Genomic DNA, 5,761 nt, shown 5'->3' with positions numbered 1-5,761 from the left:
AACATTGATATTTTTCTAACTGGTAAATGTCTTTCATCTTCTCTTTTCTGTAGAATGCTTGTCTGTCAGATACTATTATGTATATTTAAAAAATGAGACAGACTAGGAAGAAGGATTGGCCATACACTTCCGAAATGACAGACTTTCTAAAACCCTATGTACAATAGAGCACACTTAAGACTATCATTTGGACTAACAGGATCTACAATTTCATGGGTAGAGGGATGGATGGGTAAAGGAAATGGGAAATATCTGGTGTGAAAAAGAATGTATATGAACTTTGTAAGTAAACCTGTATAAAATAAAAATATGATTTAAAAATAATAGTAATAATAAGCCTGAACATGTAGGTGTGAAAAGTTGGTGTTTGAACCAGCAATAGCCTTTCTTATATTTCAGAATATACAAAGACAAAAGGAGATTCTGATGAAGAAGTTGTTCAAATGGGAGTCAGTGTTCATTGAAAGGAAACACAGCTCACCCTTTTAGGAACAGAAATGGACTATGTAGAAAACAAATTATCCGGTGAGTTTGTGTTCAATAAGTTTGTGTGGTTATGGAGAGAGCTTTAACATCTGAACTATCAGGACCCCTCATGCTGATGTAAGCTGCAGGGATACCCACAGAAAACTTGCACCTGCTGAGGAAATTGTGTGACTGTGTGTAAAATTCATAAATGTGTGCTGTGTTGTTAAATTCATAATGTGTTTCTGCCTTATGAGAAAAATAGGCAGGCTGCAACATCTTTTTGCCAGTGGAATGGCTGGGAGAGTCAAACTGTCAACTTTTCAGTTAGCAGTCAAAGGCTAGCACCTGATTGTTTCAATTTTTACCTTGAAAGATCACAGAAATCCTAGGGAGCTCTGGTGGCTTAGTGGCAAGAAGCTGCACTGCAATTCCAGATGTGTGAGGTTCAAATCCACCAGATCCTCTGCTGGAGAAGGTGGGGAAGTCTCCTCCTGTACCAGTCAGATCCACTTTGATGGTACACACACAAATAAAATAATTTTTAAAAAATTACAGAAATCCTATGCCTTTTATATTTAAAGCTGTAATAATAGTATGCCCATTTATTAGGTCACTAAAGTTTTTCATTTTGGTATATACATCAATAAAGTAATGATAGTATCTATTCCTTAAGAAAGTATGAAACAATATAGTGCTATATCTTCATAAATTCATTATTTATAATTTTCAGAAGTATATTATCACTTAGGCTATTCATGATTAATAATAATCTAAAGAGTTTACTGACTACAAATAGATTATTGACTGAAAATATGTAATCTGATTTAAGAATTTTTAGGATAAAATTAAGACATATGGGGCAAAAGCCCACAAACTAGCTATGGGTTCAGTAGACAAAAAAACTACATATATACTACCACACAATTTCAGGTCACTTTGATCTCCATTAAAAGTACTGATTAATTACATAGTTTGTTTCTACAGTAACTCTTAAATGTATAATCATTCATAATGTTCCTAAACCTTTTATATGGCAAATTCTTTTCAGTGAGTTCACAATAATAAAACTATACACCTATAAAACTATACACCTGTTTACAGTTATATCTTCTTTCTGAATATTCCATACTAGGTAAGCAATAACATTAAATGCAACTATGGTTTCACTAAAAGATTTTTTTAATAAAAAGGAAAAAGATAAATCTAAAATAAGAACCTTAATCCTGTAGGAATTTACTGCCACCTTCAGGTATTAATCAAAATGCATTGGTACTGCTATCTTTGCATTCATTTCTAGAAGACTAAGTGACAGTCAATAGTTCCACACATTTGATTCTGATTAATCTAGTAGAAGTAGTAACATTATGTTCTATTTTGGAAAGCAGCAAACTAAGCAAACCTGTTGCAGTAGAACTGAGTCCAATTTAGTAACCATCTTAGAGTAGGGAGCCCTATAGAACACAGTTAAACTGTCTCATGGGGGTTTTGTAGCTGTAAATCTTTGCTCAAAATCAGACAGTCACCATATTTTTCCTACAAAAAGAATGGTGGGCTCCAACCAATAATCTATTGGTTGGAAGAAAAATTCTTAACCATGTGCCACAATGACATTAATTCAATCCCAACTAATGGTGACCATCCATCCAGTTTCCAAGTCTATTAACCTTTACAAGAATAGACTGCCCAAATTCCTCCCTCAGAGCATCTGGTGGATTTGAACACTAACCTTTTGGCTAGCAACTTGACATGTTACATGCTATACCATCACAGCGGCACCAGGGCAAAATGCTATCTAACTTATGATTATAGTACAAAAGTCTTTCATGATATATCCTTTCACCTTGTCTTCTTTTATGAATTTTCTATAATGTGTAATTAAAAAGAAAAGTCTAGACTATGCTTCACCGGTTATAAATTCATTTACATTGGCGCTCCATAAAAGTATTCAGCATATACTTAACATATAATAAGACTAAGTATAATGAAATTGAAGAGTTTGGCCCCGAAAGTCAAACTGTTTTAAATGTTCCACGTGTCAAAATCTTCCTCACAAAACCATTAGGAATACAACTCTTAAGTGTGGTGTATTGCTCATTGCAAAGAACACATACCATGGGCAACTGTGGGACATTACAGTAAGAAGATGTTAAAAAGATTTATGGGATTTAGCCTTGTGTTAAGATACTTTTGAGTAGATCAAGAAAGAGACACTTTGCTCCAGTCTGGATGCTGTTAAAAAGCATCATGATTTATGAATCTTATTAGTAAGGCAAGAAAAAGGGAATTAGACAAAAGCTATAATTATACTGACATGGTTTTGTCTCTGACTAGTAAGATTACTGAGTGGTCTTGTTTTTTTCTTCACTTCATCAGGGCCAATGTGTCCTTTTTTGAGATTGCTGCTCTATGAGATTGCCTAAATTCAACAGAACAACAAAGCTTAACTGTACCAAATCCATTTCCAACTGTGAGCCTGTCTTTTCTTTCTCACATGTATGTTTGTAATTTTACAAATACAAATGCAAACTTTTTTTATGATAATCAAGATGGGAATCAATATAATATAAAACCCTAATGTTCATCCCAGAGGTATGCGGTTTAAATCCACCAGATGCTCTGCTGGAGAAGAAGGGGGCAATCTCCTCCTGTACCAGTCAGATCTGATTTGACGGTACACGTAAAAATAATACAATAAAAATTAAAAATATAACAAAAAACCCCTAGTGTTCACTATAAATGTTCCAAGAGTCAGAAACCCAACTAAAAATAATTAAGGAAAGAGAAAAATGTATTAGAAGTCCCATGAAACATGGTAAAACTAGTGCAGATGGACTCTGTCAACAGGAATCAGGAGCATAAACACCAAGCAACGTCTACCTCTCATGTCTTACTCAGTACTAACTTTTCTAGAGTGTAAAAACTATCTTTATAATTTCAACATCAAAGAAACTGACTCTCTTCTATAGCTATAGTGAAATACAGAGAAATCCCATCCCAGGATTTCAACTGAGGCAACCTGAATTACATACCCACCTGGCCCAAACAACAGTAGACTAAGAGAAGGGAAATGAGAGAAATGGATGCTTCCATTCAATACACAGAATTGAAGTCAGGGAAAAATTTCCCAGACAACATGAAGCAGACAAGACAAGGGAAGTACAGCAGGGAAGAAAAACTCAGTTCTGAGCTTCAGAAATTTAATACTTGCTATAAAACAGCAATAACTTGGAGGGGAGAGTCAAGAAGCAAGTAGACCAGATACGCTATTCCGATTATCTCAGTAAAATATAATAAATATTTGAACTAGGGCTGGAAAAGAAAAAAAGAGTATTATTTAAAGAACTGATTCAGGGTGAAATCTATTCACTACCAAGACCAGTTGCTATTGAGTCAATACTGAAATGTAAGGAACATACTGACAAAAATTCCTAGCAGGCAATTTGAAATACATAACTAGGGTGAGCATAGAGATTTAGATTTAGGGATTGTCAGGGCAGAGGTGACAGCTGAAGTCAATGAGAAAATGAAATCATTTGAGAGAACTGGAAAGGGAGCCTAGCATTCAATACAAGCAACAGCAGTAAAAGTTACTTTGAAAATCAATTGGCTCCCTTTTGGTTTTGGGGGGTGTTTTGTGGGGTTTTTTTGCCCATCCTTCTATGGAGCAGCTGGAGGATCCAAATTATGTAGCTTCAGGTTGACAACACAGCTCCTTACCACTAGACCACCAGAGCCTCCTGAGCTAAACTTCTCCAGCTTTCCTTTTGTTTTTCATATTTTACAAAATTAGCATTCCCATATACTATTATTGAAATATAAATTGGCAGTATTTGTAGGGGGATTCGGTGACCTCAAATCAAAATTTGCTACCATTTCACTTCATCTCACATACTTTGAGCATGTTATCAGAAGGCGCTGGTTCTTGAAAGAGATCATCATACTTGGAAAGTGAGAGGTCAGCAAAGACAAGGATCCTGAAATGGATTTACACAGTACCTGCAATGGACTTTATCACAGGAGAGATTGTGAAGCCGGGCAGAGTCAGGTAAGGATTTTCTCTCCATAGACAGGGCTTCTAAGTTGGAGTCAACTTGATGGCACCTACCAATAACACTATCATTCGACTCAGCAAGTCTTCTACTTAAAGCTAATAGTACAAATATATTCTTTCACAAGGTCAAAGATATATGTACAAGAGAGTTGACTTCAGCCTTTATTTGGTAAGAGAAAGAAAAGGCTAAGAGGGAAGGAAGAAATGAACTATCTAACTGTCCATCAATATTGTGCTGACATTCTACATTATTGTAGTATGTGAATATTCCATTAAAAGTAGTAAGTACCTTGACATCATTCATAAAGAATGACAGCTTCTCTGGAGGCTAACATGGAAAGACCACAATGATATGTGATATTAAGAAATAAAAAATGCAGCAATACCAGAGATGTGCGGTTCAAATCCACCAGAAGCTTTGCTGGAAAAGGAGGAACAATCTCCTCCTGTACCAGTCAGATCTGATTTGACGGTACACACACACAAATAAAAAAAAATAAAAAGAAAAGAAAAGAAATAAGGCAAGCTAATTCAGAACTGACTGTAATTGAACACAGGCTAAAAGTATTCATGGATGGATTGACAACATGGCATGAGCTACCTGATTTTTGTAGCTGCTAAATCTTCCACTTCTTTGTTTGCAGTTATGTAACAGTTGTGTCTTAAATTATGCAATAAAGCAATCCTGTTAAGATTTTTTTCCAAGAAAAAAAAGAAATAAAAATGCAGATGAGTATATATATAAAATATTCCTTCAGTGTAAATAATAAATTCTAGTTCCATTTAATTGGCAGAAAAGCCACAAATATGAGACATTGAAATGTACAGTTTAAAAAAAAAACAACAAAAAACAAAAAAACTCTACACTAAGGCAAGGAAAAAAATCCAGAGAATCAGGAAGGATTTGGCAGGTACCACACAAGGAGCAGCCATGCTTTCTGTCAAGATTCAAGTGACATCAGCAATGATATCCCCGTGCCATGGCCTCTTCTAAATCCAGGTTAAACTTCCTGCAGTTCTCTGTCAGTGCACAGTTCAAGGCAGTTTTGGATGATTTTCAGCAATGTTTTGCTTGCATGTAATATTAATATTGGCACTGACTGGTGAGCACATCCAGGACTGCACCTGTTAGTTGAAACATGCCAGCTGGTATCCCATCAATTCCTAGGGCCTTATTTTTTGCAAGGCCTTCAATGCAGCTTTAATTTCTTCCTTCATTATCATTATCATGTGGTCATATGA

Source organism: Elephantulus edwardii, unplaced genomic scaffold (assembly GCF_000299155.1).
Source record: "Elephantulus edwardii isolate Elephantulus edwardi_28Jun2011 unplaced genomic scaffold, EleEdw1.0 scaffold00100, whole genome shotgun sequence".
NCBI classification, from domain to species: Eukaryota; Metazoa; Chordata; class Mammalia; order Macroscelidea; family Macroscelididae; genus Elephantulus; species Elephantulus edwardii.
This window is presented reverse-complemented; position numbering follows the sequence as displayed.